General features: G+C 47.2%; 1 protein-coding gene across 5 annotated transcripts in view; it reads left to right on the top strand.

Annotated features, from left to right (window-relative positions):
• The window catches only part of dock5 (dedicator of cytokinesis 5), a 205,164-nt gene that overhangs the window by 23,303 nt on the left and 166,919 nt on the right, over positions 1–14,942 (top strand). The window contains exon 1 of one of the 5 annotated variants that reach the window (XM_073060893.1): positions 10,315–10,494. The exons of the other annotated variants lie outside the window; for them this stretch is intronic. The gene's annotated coding sequence lies outside the window, so the exon portion shown is untranslated. Of the gene's footprint in view, positions 1–10,314; positions 10,495–14,942 lie in introns of those variants that run through there. 5 annotated transcript variants of the gene reach the window in all.

The raw sequence follows: 14,942 nt of genomic DNA, 5'->3' as shown, positions 1-14,942 counted from the left end.
TGGAGATGACTAACATGTGAGGGCATAATTTTAAGGTGATTGGAGGAAAGTAAGAGAAATGAAAGAGGTAGGTTTTTTTTAACACAGAGACTGCTGGGTGTGTGGAGCACGCTGCCTGGGGTGATGATACATCATCATCATTGTGTGCTGTGTCATATGACATCATCGTTATGTGCTGTGTCGTATGACATCATCGTTATGTGCCGTGTCATATGACATCATCATTATGTGCCATGTCATATGATGTAGGTGAACATTATTATTCCCTGACCATGATTGTTCTTGACAAATTTTTCTACAGAAGTGGTTTACCATTGCCATCTTCAGTGTCTTTACAAGATGGGTGACCCCAGCCATTATCAATACCCTTCAGAGATTGTCTGCCTGGCGTCAGTGGTCACATAACCAGGACTTGTGATCTGCACCAGCTGCTCATATGACTATCCACCACCTGCTCCCATGGCTTCACGTGACCCTGATCGGGGGCTAAGCAGGTGCTACACCTTGCCCGAGGGTGACCTGCAGGCTAGCGGAGGGAAGGAGCACCTTACATCTCCTTGATAGAGGCGCATTTCCATCCCACCACCTAGGCAGATACATTAAGGACATTAAGAAGCTCTTAGATAGGTAGAGGGATGATACAAAAATGGAGGGCTATGTAGGAGGGAAGGGTTAGATTGATTTCAAAGTTCAAAGTAAAATTTGTCATGAGTACATACACGTCACCATGTACAACGCTGAGATTCTTATTCTGCATGCATACTTTGCAAATCTGTAGAACAGTAACTGTAAACTGTGAAGAAACTGTGCAAATGCAGATATAAATAAATATCAATAAATAATGAGCATGAAATAATGAGATAACATCCATTAATATGACAGAGTCCTTAAATGATTGTAGCTATCCCTTTTGTTTAAGAGCCTGATGGTTGAGGGGTAGTAACTGTTCTTGAACCGGGTGGTGTGAGTCCTGAGGCTCCTGTACCTTCTACCTGTTGGCAGCAGCGAGGAAAGAGCCTGGCCTGGGTGGCAAAGATCTTTGATGATGGATGCTGCTTTCCTGCGACAGCGCTTCATGTAGATGTGCTTAATGGTCGGGAGGCTTTTACGTGTGATGTACTGGGTCGAATCCATTACCATTTGTATGATTTTCTGCTTAAAGGCATTGGTGATCCCATACCAAGCCGGTCAGTACACAGCTATAGAAGTTTAAGGTTTTCGATGACATGCTGAACTTCCGCAGACTCCTGAGGAAGTAGAGGTGCCGTTGTGCTTCCGTTGCAATTATATTTATATGATGGGTCCAGGACAGGTCCTCTGAGATGGTGACAGCCAGGAATTTAAAGTTACTGACCCTCTCCACCTCTGATCCTCTGATTACTGGCTCATGGACCTCTGGTTTCCCTCTCCTGAAGTCTTGGTCTTATTGACATCGAGTGGGAGGTTGTTGTTATTGCACCACTCAGCCAAGTTTTCAGTCTCCCTCTTGAATGCTGATTCATCACCCCCTTTGATACAGCCCACAACAGTGGTGTTGTCAGCACTGTTGGAGCTGTACTGTGTGGCACAGTCATTGGTGTAAACTAGAGCAGGGGACTAAGTACACATGCCTGTGGTCCTCCTGTGCTGTTGGAGATTGTGGAGGAGATGCTTGTGCCAAACCAAACTGACTGCAGTCTACAAGTGAGGAAATCCGGGATCCAGTTGCTCAAGGGGATATTGAGCCCAGGTCTCAGAGTTAGTTTTAAGGGGGATGATGGTGTTAATTCCCGAGCTGTGTTCAAAAAGGAGCATCCTGATGCGTGCATCTTTGCAGACCAGATGTTCCAGGGTTGTGGAAGAGCCAATGAGATGGCATCTGCTATTGCTTTGGTAGGTGAATTGGAGTGGATCCAAGTCGCCATTTGGACAGGAGCGAAAGTGCGTCGACACCAGCCTCTCAAAACACTTAATCACCGTGGATGTAAGTGCCACTGGGCGATCGTCATTTAGAGAGGTTACCACATTCTTCTCATTCTTCTGAATTCCAGCAAGGACTGGCCCAGAGCTTTCAAATGCTCAGCAGAGATTTTTTTCCATTTAGAGATACACACGGTTAAGATTTTTAAAGACTAGCTTTACTTTTCAAGTGCTGCCGAGCTTCTGCTGCCAACATAGCATGCCCACAACTCGTCAGCCCGAACCCCTACGTCTTTGGAATGTGGGAGGAAACCCACGTGGTCAGGGGGAGAACATACAAACTCCTTACGGGCAGTGGCAGGAATTGAACCGTGATTGGTAATTCATCTGGTACTGTAAAGTGATATAGCCCTCCTAACCACTGAGCACATCTACATGAAATGCTGTTGTAGGAAAGCAGCACATCCATCATCAAAGATCCTCACCATCTAGACCATGCTCTTGTTTCTGCTGCTGTGTCAGGAAGAAGGTACAAGAACCTCAGGACTCACACCACCAGGTTCAAGAACAGTTTCTACCCCTCAACCATCAGGCTGTAGAATAACTACACTCATCTACTGAGATGTTCCCACAACCAGTGATCTCACTTTAAGGATTCTTTATCTTGTTATCTCATGTTCTTGTTATTTATTGCTATTTATTTATATTTGCATCTGCACAGTTTGTTATCTGTGCTCTACTAGATTTTTCATCGATCCTGTTATAGTTGCTATTCTATCGATTTGTTGAGCATGCCTGCAGGAAATGAATCTCGGGGTTATATGTGGTGACATAAATATACTTTGATAATAAAATTTGCTTTGAAGTTTGAACTTTTGTTTTGCTTTTCTGCCCTGTTATCAGGCCCTTGCTGTACAAACTCCTTACAGACAGCAACAGCATGGAACCTGGGTCGCTGAAACAGTATTCCACTAACCTCTACACTACTGTGCTGCCCTCTAAAGTTGTACAGTACAATATCTTGAAATACAGTGGAGTTAGAATCCTGGAGAGATTTCAGCAGTTCAGGCAGCATCTGTGTAGACAAAAATAAAATTAACATTTTAGATGAAGAGACTGGGCAAGAGAAAATAAGCTGATTTTAAGTAAAATTCATTGTGATTTGCAGGTGTGCACAAATGCAGTGAAAAACTTCATGACATCAGAGGCACAACATTCAAAAGGAGAATGTAAATTATATGAACTCTATACAGGAAAGGGTGCAATAGGACAAAGTTTGAGAGAAGTTGGGGAAGGGAGTGGATAGGACAAAGGGAAGTTGTGTGATGGGTGAGTCCAGGGTTGTGGTGTGGATGGGGATTGGTCAATGTGTCAATTTAAAATATTTAAATTTTTTTAGCAATACAGTGCAGATTATTCCCTTCCAGACCTCAAGCACACAGTCCTAGCTACCCCTGACAAACCCAATTAATCCTAACCTAATCGTAGGACAATTTACAATGACCGATTAACGTCTTTGTTCTGTGGGAGGAAACCAGAGCACCAGGGGAAAACCCGCACGTTCTGCGGGGAGGACGCACAGAGAGTCCTCACAGAGCGGTGCCAGAATTGAACTCTGAACTCCAGAACACCCCGAGCTTTAATAGTGTCACGTTAACCGCTAGGCTACTGCGGCGCCCAATCCATACAGGTACGGATTCACAAAAACAATAAAAAATAATCATAAATTATACATAATTAATGGGGTCATTTGGGGAGTGAGGGTTGAACAAAGTTGCAAAATGTGGGACGAGCCCAGAAGGTCCGGCTGTGTGAATACAGAGAGAAAAACTGGGCTGACATCACAGAGAGATGACGTAGAGAAGGCAGCAGATGTGATGCAGACTGAGCTACCTGAAGTGGAATTAGAAACTGAAGTAGGTAAAGCACCCAAGACAGCAAGTCTGGAAGTAGAGGTCAGAAGGTTAGACTCCTTGGGTGACGAGTTAGGAAAACATCAGAGCCCCTGGGTTTATCCCTCTCGGAGGCAGAGGCCAGAAGGGGTCAGGGAGTCTGGAGGCAGAGGGCTGAAGGTCAGAGCCCCCTCGGTCGGTGAGGCTGGAGCTGGAGGCACAAAGGTTAGAGCCTCTGAGTTGGTGAGTCCGGAGCTAGAGGCCCCAAGGTCAGAGCCCCTGGATCGGCGAGTCCAGAGGTCAGAGGCCTGATGTGTTAGCCCATGGGAGGCCGGATGTCTGTGAGTCAGATTCCTAGACCAGGGCCTGGAGACCCAGAGGCAGCCTGTCCAGGGGTTGGAGGCCTGACTTTGTGTGTGGGTGGGGAAGGGGCTTGCTTTGTTGTTGGCACCAGAATATGTGGCGACCTGTGCGGGCTGCCCCCAGGGCATCCTTGGGTGTGTTGGCTGTTAATGCAAACGATGCATTTCATGGTAGGTTTCCTAGGATGTGCAGACACAGTTAATTCACTGCACAGGATTAATCTGCAAGCTGTCTGCATGCTCAGATGGCAGATAAGGAAGGCGCTGTTGCTCAGACTTATGTTGGGTCTCATTGTGAGTGTTCAGGAGATCTTTGGGTCACAGTGGGACGGGGTGCTGATGTGACAGGCAGTAGGAAGCCCAGGCTGGTTTAGTCCTGGATAGTGAACATTGGTGCCCCGTAAAGCAGTTACACAAGCTCCAGTGCTCTGAGTGTGAGTTGCTACAGGCTTCCAGAATCTGCAGTCTCTCTCATGTCTTGTTTGTTCACCCTTCACATCTGTTTATTATGTGCCCTGTCATATGACTTGGTGATCATAGTCTTCCCAAGACCATGACTGTTCTTGGGAAATTTTTCTACAAAAGCTGTTTTCCATTGCCTTCTTCTGGACAGTGTCTTTACAAGACGGGTGACCCCAGCCATTATCAATACTCTTCAGAGATTGTCTGCCTGGTTTCAGTGGTCACATAACCAGGACTTGTGATATGCACCAGCTGCTCCCATGACTTCACGTGACCCTGATCGGGGGGGCTAAGCAAGTGCTACACCTTGCCCGAGGGTGACCTGCAGGGTAGTGGAGGGAAGGAGCACCTTACACCTCCTTTGGTAGAGACGTATCACCACCCAGTCACCCAATTAACCCGCATCAGGTTCCACTAATGTGGGGGCCATATTGAATACAGAGCATTGGACCGGATGAGGTGAGAGTGAATAACTGGGAGACCCTTCACTCGAGGGTGGTGTGAGTGCAGAACGAGCTGCCAGCGGAAGTACTCAATAGCCAATCACAGGAGACCTTGCCCACGCCCAGGATTACGGCTGCACAGGTGGAAGGTCAACTGAGGAAGATCTGTACCAGCAAGGCGGCTGGACCGGATGGAGTATCCCCATGATTACTGAGGGCCTGTGCGACTGAGCTGGGAGAACCACTACAGCGCATCTTCAACATGAGCCTGGAGCAGAGAAGAGTACCCAGACAGTGGAAAACATCCTGTATTGTCCCGGTACCGAAGAAACCACAACCAAAGGAGTTGAATGACTTCAGACCTGTTGCCTTGACATCGCACGTGATGAAGACCATGGAGCGGCTGATAATACAGAATCTGAGGCCACAAACCAGGCACGCCCGGGATCCTCTTCAGTTTGCGTATAAGGAGAAGGTGGGAGTGGAGGATGCTATCACGTATTTGCTGCACAAATCACTCTCTCACCTAGATGGGGCCAGTTGTGCTGTGAGGATTACATTCCTTGACTTCTCTAGTGCCTTTAACACCATCCAGCCCAAGATCTTAAGGCACAAACTAACGGAGATGGGAGTAGACTCTCACATGGTGGATTGGATAGTGGACTACTTGACAGATAGACCTCAGTATGTGCGGTTAGGAGACTGTAGGTCTGACACGGTGGTCAGCAGCACAGGAGCGCCGCAGGGGACCGTGCTCTCTCCGGTCCTGTTCACCCTGTACACATCAGACTTCCAATATAACTCGGAGTCCTGCCATGTGCAGAAGTTCGCTGATGACACGGCCATAGTGGGGTGTGTCAGGAATGGACAGGAGGAAGAGTATAGGAAACTGATACAGGACTTTGTGATATGGTGCAACTCAAACTACCTGCGTCTCAATATCACCAAGACTAAGGAGATGGTGGTGGACTTTAGGAGATCTAGGCCTCATATGGAGCCAGTGATCATTAATGGAGAATGTGTGGAGCAGGTTAAGACCTACAAGTATCTGGGAGTACAGTTAGACGAGAAGCTAGACTGGACTGCCAACACAGATGCCTTGTGCAGGAAGGCACAGAGTCGACTGTACTTCCTTAGAAGGTTGGCGTCATTCAATGTCTGTAGTGAGATGCTGAAGATGTTCTATAGGTCAGTTGTGGAGAGCGCCCTCTTCTTTGTGGTGGCGTGTTGGGGAGGCAGCATTAAGAAGAGGGACGCCTCACGTCTTAATAAGCTGGTTAGGAAGGCGGGCTCTGTCGTGGGCAAAGTACTGGAGAGTTTAACATCGGTAGCTGAGCAAAGGGCGCTGAGTAGGCTATGGTCAATTATGGAAAACCCTGAACATCCTCTACATAGCACCATCCAGAGACAGAGAAGCAGTTTCAGCGACAGGTTGCTATCGATGCAATGCTCCTCAGACAGGATGAAGAGGTCAATACTCCCCAATGCCATTCGGCTTTACAATTCAACCGCCAGGAGTAAGATATGTTAAAGTGCCGGGGTTAGGACTCAATGTATTTAAGTAAACTACTTAAGAACTTTTTAAAAGCTATTATTAATGCTTTTTGAGAGAGTGATTTTAGATGCATATCATATTTTTACTGAGTTAAGTATTGTATGTACCGGTAATTAGTTTTGCTACAATAATTGTATGGGACATTGGAAAAAATGTTGAATTTTCCCATGGGGATGAATAAAGTATCTATCTATCTATCAATTCAGAATCAGGTTTATTATCGCTGGTGGATGAGACGAAATCTGCTTTACATAGGAAATACATAAAACGTGGACGATTACCATAGAAAACACGGTAGCGTAGATGTTAGTGTGACGCTATTACAGGCCAGGGTGTTGGAGTTCAGAGTTCATTCCCAGCGGCCTCTGTTAGGAGTCTCTGTACGTCGTCCCTATGGATTGTGCAGGTTTCCTCCGGGTGCTCTAGTTCCCTCCCACAGTCCAAAGACGTTCCGGATAGGTGAATTGGTAATAGTAAATTGTCCCGTGATTAGATCAGGGTCAATCGGGTTTGTTGGGGGTTCCCGTGGAGCATGGCTCAAAGGCCCGGAAGAGCCCACTCTGCTGTATCAAGAAAAGAAAAAAGAATCGCAGCTCAGTTCGAGCCCTTCAGCTCGAGTCCGTGGTGATATTGCGAATCTCAGACCTCCTGAGGACATAAGGGCTGCTGCTGTACCTTCACCCTGATGATGTCAGTGTGCTGGGCCCTGGAGCTTGAGGTGGAGGCCGCTGACCAGGGCCAGATGAGGGGGCACGGTGCAGGGGCACTGACCAGCAGCACTCAGACTTCTGATACGTAACAGGGTGGAGGCCGCTGACCAAGGCCAGATGAGGGGGCACGGTGCAGGGGCACTGACCAGCAGCACTCAGACTTCTGATACGTAACAGGGTGGAGGCCCCAGACCGACAGACTCAGGGTGGGAGGACCTGTGTGAGGGTTCCTCCCCTCCCCCTATCTATCTCTAGCTGCCCCTGTGTCTCTCTGTCTCTCTCTGTATGTCAGTCTCTGTGAACTCCATCATTCTCTTTCTCTGTGTGTCTCTCTCTGTCCCCACCCCCTCTTTATCTCCTTCTACCCCTCCCCCTCTCCCCCTCCCCCACTTCCCACTCCATCTCTCTTTCTCTCTCTCTCTCCCCCCCTCCCTCTCTCAGCATCCTGCTGACGCAGTCAATGGGAGGATTTTCAACACACTCCAGCCAGTTCTCCCACCACAGTTCCAAACAAGTATTTTTTTCTCAGCGACAAGGAAAACAAAAGGCCACATAGCAGGCTGCAGAGGTGATAAAGACCCGGGGCAGTGGAGGAAAGGCTGCCTGTGTTTACAGAACATTCTGGAAGATGGGTCCTTTTGATGAGGACGTTCCATTCCTCATCAGCATTTTTGACTATGTCCTGTCCTGTCCTCCCATGTAAGGAAGCCTCTCCAGTGGTCAGGAACGTATACAATCTTTTAAAAGGGTGTCCTTGATTCTCGTTTCCACAGCTTGTTTTGTAGCTATGATTTTCTTTGTCATTGCTGCGCCAGGAACCTTGGCAGCCAGTTTGGACACTGCAAGGTCCCTCTGTCGAGCCACAGAGGCAGCGAGGAGTGGAGAGACTTCGCAGAGTAACACACACAAAATGCTGGAGGAACTCAGCAGACCAGGCAGCATCTGTGGAAAAGAGTGAACAGTCAACGTTTCGGGCCGAAACCCTTTGGCAGAACCCTTTCGACAGGGTTTTGGCCCAAAACGTCGACTGTTAGATGCTGCCTGATCTACTGAGCTCCTCCAGCATTTTGTGTGTGTTGCTTGGAGTTCCAGCATCTACAGACTCTCTCTTGTTTGTGATTAGACTTTACAGATTTGTAAGTCAAAGTCAAGAGTTTATTGTCACGTGCATTTTGGCAGCAGACATGTGGTGACCCTTGCGAGCTCTCCAGAGAATAGTCCTTGCTGATTAGATTTGACTCAAGCGACACATTTCATTGTACGTTTGATGTACGTCTAACAAACAAAGCTAATATATTATAATTACAGTGATGTAGTGGTTAGCACAACGCTTTACAGTGCCAGTGACCAGGGTTCAATTCCCACCAGAGTATGTTCTCCCTGTGACCGTGTGACCTTGGAAGACTGAGATAGACGTGTGGCGGAAGGTGTGCTGACTGGCTGCGTGAGAGCCTGGTATGGGAACACCGATGTCGTTGAGCGGAAAATCCTGCAGAAGGTAGTGGATTCGACCCAGTACGTCACGGGTGAACCCCTGTTCCCCCAGCCATTGAGTACATCTACATAAGATCATAAGAAATAGGAGCAGGAGTAGGCCAGCTCTCCTGGTGAGCCTGCGTCTCCATTCAGTCAGGTCATAGCGATCTGACCACCTACCTGCCTTTCCCCCAGAGCCCTTAATTCCCCTACTATGCAAAAATCTATCCATATACATGAGACGCTGTCATAGGAAAGCAGCACTCATCGCCAGAGATCCTCACCACTCTCTCCTCGCCATCAGGAAGAAGGTACAGGAGCCTCAGGACTCGCACCACCTGGTTCAGGAACAGTTACAACCCCTCAACCATCAGGCTCTTAAACAAAAGGGGATAGCCATACTCATTTAAGGACCCTGTTATCTAGTTATTTCATCACTCATTATTTATTGCTGTTTATTTATACTTGCATTTGCACAGTTTGTTGTTCATTGATCCTGTTTACAGTTACTGTTCTATAGATTTGCTGGGGTGTGCCCGCAGGAGAATGATCCGGAATCCGGGTTGTACGTGGTGACGTGTATGCAGTCTGATATAAATTTTACTTTGAGTTTCCTCCAGGTGCTCTGGTTTCTTCCCTCAATCCAAAGACATGTCAGTTAGTAGGTTAATTGGTCATTGAAAATCGTCCCGTGATTAGGCAAGGGTTAAATCGGGTGTGTGGAGGGGGGGGTTGTTGCTGGGAGGTGCGGCTTGGAGGATCTCAAAAAATAAATAAAAACTCATACTTGCTGCAGCCTCACAGGCAGACGACAGCCCAGTTATGGTTTAAAAATGTTCCATAACTCACTGCTGTTGTATTCTGTGTCCCAGCTAATGAAGGCCATTCTCCAGCCTGCCCCCTTTCACCACTGTCTGCCGGTACTACCAATTTCAGTGCCCTTGGGCCTGTACCCTCTGTTCCTTAATACTCCCGGAGGCCCTGCCTATGTACTATGTGCTTTACCATTTCAGGGTTACCAGCAGGTCAGGTGTGGGCTGAGAAACGGAACATCTCTCTCTCTCTCTGCAGCCTGGTATAACCCTCCGTTCTGTGCTGTAACCCTCTTCTTCCCCCCCCGCCCCCTCCGCTGTAACCCTCCCCTACCCTCTGTGTCCCTGGCCCACTATGAGCCCCTCCCAATAGTGCAACCCCACTCTCAATCTTAGTCTCCCAATGCACCCCTCCTCCCTCTGTCTTCCTCTCTGCTTCTGTTTCTATATATCCCTCCCCCTCTGTCTCTCTGTCCCTGTCTGTCTCTGTCTCCCCTCCACCTCTTTCTCTCCCTCTAAGTGTGTGTGTGTGTGTGTCCTTCCCACACCAGATACTTCTGGAGTCTCCCTTCGGTAACCATGACAGCTTCTGGCTGACCGGTTCCAGTTCCCACATGGTTGATTGGTGGAACCTTTCAGCCGGGAATGGAGGTGGGGGAGGGTGGGGGTTAGTCCTCATTCAGATGACTCACTCCAGGCTAGATCCAAACACAGGCCAAGTGGACAGGATCTCCGCGGAGTCAGTTTGAGTTTGTCACCTGCACAAGTACGGGAAGGTGCAGTTAACAGTGGCCCATAGGTACAATAATGTAGAGAATAAAAGTTGTGGCAGGCAGTAAAGAAGAAAGAAGTGTGTGCGAGGAAGAAAGCCACAACGAGAGAGGTCAGTGACAGTGTCGGAGGTGGTCTGCTGGAGTGCAGCTGTTCCTGACCCTGATGGTGGGGGGGAATCCCTCGTCCAAGTTTGATTTGTGTATTTTGTATTTACAGACCAGATGTATTGCCAAACTAATTCTGATTATTATCTGCAGTGTGACGTTTTTAAGTACCGGTAGTTTCTGGGTTGGTTTTGGTGACCGGACGGTGTGTGAAGCTGAGTCCCTTTAATAACAAGTTTAGTGACCGGTCAGTGTGTGCGATGGTTTTTAAGTAGTTTCTGGGTTGGTTTTGGTGACTGGGCAGTGTGTGAAGCCGAGTCCCTTTAATAACAAGAAGTTTTAGCAGCCAAACTCTGAGACAGTTGTTTATGGTCTGGGCCACTCTCTCTGTCTCTGCTGTGAATAGCTGTGAACTCCTGCTGTGCCTGTGGCCCCAGTCTCCATGGTGACCTTTCCACACTGCCGTTTACTTCCTCGATGCTCCCATGACATCAGCCTGCCAAGTGTCCTGCAGGCGAGTGGTTGCACAGACTGGTGTCACTAGGAGCTTTGGCAGCAAGGGACAGGGCATAGCCCTGGCACGGACAATATCGCTCTGGGAAAATCCAGTTCCTCCAGATCCCCTCCTGGCAGCTTCAGGCACTGATGAGCCAAATGGCCTAATTCTGCTCTTGAGTCTGCTATGCAATAAATGGGCTCATCGGTGATTTGAACTTGTGATGCCATATATAGACATACATGTATAGAGATATATAAATACAGGTTCAAGGTTCAGAGTAAATTTTATTATCGAAGTACATATATGTCACCGTATTACCGTGTGCAGTTTTGGGTTACAGTGTGCAGTTTTGGGCTCTTTATTTAAGAAAGGATGTGTTGACGTTGGAGAGGGTTCAGAGAAGATTCACTAGGATGATTCCGGGAATGAGAGGGTTAACATATGAGGAATGTTTGACCGCTCTTGGACTGTACTCCTTGGAGTTTAGAAGAATGAGGGGGAACCTCATAGAAACATTTTGAATGTTGAAAGGCATGGACAGAGTGGATGTGGCAAAGTTGTTTCCCATGGTGGGGGAGTCTAGTACAAGAGGGCATGACTTAAGGATTGAAGGGCGCCCATTCAGAACAGAGATGCGAAGAAATTTTTTTAGCCAGAGGGTGGTGAATCTGTGGAATTTGTTGCCACGGGCAGCAGTGGAGGCCAAGTCATTGGGTGTATTTAAAGCAGAGATTGATAGGTATCTGAGTAGCCAGGGCATCAAAGGTTATGGTGAGAAGGCGGGGGAATGGGACTAAAGGGGAGAATGGATCAGCTCATGATAAAATGGCAGAGCAGACTCAATGGGCCAAATGGCCGACTTCTGCTCCTTTGTCTTATGGTATACAACCCTGAGATTCATTTTCTTGTGGCTATACTCAGCAAATCTACAGAATATTAACTATGACAGAAACATTGAAAGAAAGTACCAACTAGGGTGTTCAACCAAAGAGCAGAAGACAACAAACTGTGCAAATGCAAATATAAATAAAAAGAACATGAGATGAAGAGTCCTTCAAAGTGAGTCCATTGGTTGTGAGAACATTTCGATGACGGGGCAAGTGAAGTTGAGTGAAGTTTATCTTCTTTGGTTCAAGAGCCTGATGGTTGAGAGGTAATAACTGTCCCTGAACCTGGTGGTGTGGGTCCTGAGGCTCCTGTACCTTCTCCCTGATAGCGGCAGCGAGAAGAGAGGGAGACAGAGATAGATATCGATAGACAGTACAGCATGTCTTCTGGGGATTGATTGAGTTTGTCCAAGTAGTTCTTAGATGTTGTGAGAGTCTCGACTATCACCACTCCCTCTGGAAGTGCGGTCCAGATTCCCACCACCTCTGGGTGAAGAAATCACGTGTTTTATGAGGATAGGTTGAGTGAGATAGGGCTTTTCTCTTTGGAGTGAAGGAGGATGAGAGGTGACTTGATAGAGGTGTAAAGCTTGGTAAAGAGGCTCAGATCGAGTGGAGAGCCATCGATCATCAGTGATCACTCCAGTTGTGATTACTGGTACAGTAAAGCGATTGCGCTAAACACCACCTGAGAGAAAGACTGTGCATTCTCCCTGTCTGTGATTTTACACACCTCCATAAAATCGCCCCTCAATCTCCTACGTTCCAAGGAATAACATCCTAGCCTGTCCTACCTCTCCCTGTAGCACAGGCTCCTGAGTCTCGACAAAACCTTGTCAATTGTCAGGAAGACGGCAGGGAAACAGGAAAACACTGTATAGCATATATGTCAAACTCAAGGCCCGCGGGCCAAATCTGGCCCGTGGTGGAATTATCTTTGGCCCGCGAGATAATATCTAATTACTATTAAAGCTGGCCCCAGTAATCGAAGCGCCTATGGTGTATGATATGGCCAATGCTGAGTTTATTCAGGTACCAGGTTTTCAGGGTTTTTAGTGTTTATTCGGCAGTCTTGCTCGGCAGTCTTCTTCATAAGAAACGGAATTTGTAAAGTGAAACACTTTGTAGTTATAGCAGAGACTGAGACACATGAGAGCAGGCTGAAAAAACGGAGGCAACGAAAGCTGCGTTCGCACGCGTCCGACTGATCCGGCCCGTATGAAGCTGCATTTTGCTCAATCTGGCCCGTGACCTAAAATGAGTTTGACACCCCTGCGTAAAGTCTTTTAATGAGCTGGTTTTTGTGGCAGGGCGGAGCTACGTCTCTACCAAAGGAGGTGTAACGTGCTTATCCCCTCCTCTAGCCTCCAGGTCACCCTTGGACAAGGTGTAGCACCTGCTTAGCTCCCTGATCAGGGTCACGTGAATCCATGGGAGATGGTCGTATGAGCATCTGGTGCATAATCACAAGTCCTGGTTATGTGACCACTGACGCCAGGCAGACAATCTCTGAAGAGTATTGATAATGGGTGGGGTCACCCGTCTTGTAAAGGCACTGCCCAGAAGAAGGCAATGGTAAACCACTTGTAGAAAAATTTCCCAAGGGCAATCATGGCCATGGAAAGACTGTGATCACCAACATCATGTGACATGGCACATAACAAGGAAAGAGCTAGCGCTTACGTGATGGATAGAGTGGCCATCTGTAAGAAATGGCCAAAATCAGAATCAGGTTTACTATCACTGGCATATGTTGTGAAGTTTGTTGTTTTGCAACAGAAGTACATTACAGAACCTATAAATGACAATAAGATGTTTGTTGGTACTTTATTGCTTAGACCAGTACACCTGCTCATTAATGCAGGTAGCTGGTCAGCCAGTCATGTGGCAGCACGTAGACATGGTCAGGAGGTATGGCAAAGTAGTGTAGCATAATGCTTTACAGTACCAGCAGCCCAGGTTCGATTCCCACCGCTGCCTATAAGGAGTTTGTACTTTCTCTCCGTGACTGCGTGGGTTTCCTCCCAAAGTCCAAAGACATATTGATTAGTTGTTTAATTGGTCATTATAAATTGTCCTGTGATTAACGCTAGGGTTAAATTGGGAGTTACTGGGCTCATAGGGCTGGAAGGGCCTATTCCACATTGTACCTAAATAATTTTTTAAAAACGGTTCAGCTGTTGTTCAGCCCAAACATCAGAATGGGGTAGAAATATGATCCAAGCGACTTTGACTGTGGACTAATTGTTGGTGCTAGACACAGTAGTTTGAGTATCTCAGAATTGGCTGATCTCCTGGGGTTTTCACACACAGTAATCTCGAGATCAAGGGTTGCCGACTTGAGGTCCACAGACCCCTCGGTTAATGGTAAAGCACCACGGCATAATAAAGGTTGGGAAGCCCTACTCAAGAGTTTACGGAGAATAGTGTGAAACACAAAAAAACATCGGGTGAGTGGCAATTGTGTGGATGAAAACACCTTGTTAATGAGAGAGGTCAGAGGAGATTGGCCAGACTGGTTCAAGCTGACAGGAAGGCGACAGTAACTCAAATAACCACGTGTTACAACAGTGGTGTGCGGAAAAACACACAACACGTTGAACCTTGAAGTGGATGGGCTACAGCAGCAGAGAACCACAAACTTACATTCAGTGGCCGCTTCATTAGGTACAGGAGGTGTCCAATAAAGTGACCACTGTGTGTAAACCAGTAAAGGCACAAACAAGATCATGCCTGAAAGCCTTCAATATTGGGCACACACTCAACAATTCAGGAACAGCTTCTTCCCCCTGCCACTGGATTTCTGAATGGACATTGAGCCCATGATCATTACCTCACTACCTTTTCATTTCCTATTTTTTGCACTACTTATTGAATTAATTTAACTATTTCATATATAAATATACACACTGGTTTTTTCTCTATTATCATGTATTGCAATGATTGAATTCTGCTGCTGCCACAAAGTTAACAAATTTCACGACATATGCTCCGATTCTGATTTTCAACGGAGTAATTAACAATTGTCGCTGGGTTGGTGTAAATGTGTGGTTGATGTACAGTTGGG

This window comes from Hemitrygon akajei, chromosome 1, assembly GCF_048418815.1.
Source record: "Hemitrygon akajei chromosome 1, sHemAka1.3, whole genome shotgun sequence".
NCBI lineage: Eukaryota > Metazoa > Chordata > Chondrichthyes > Myliobatiformes > Dasyatidae > Hemitrygon > Hemitrygon akajei.
This window is presented reverse-complemented; position numbering and strand designations above follow the sequence as displayed.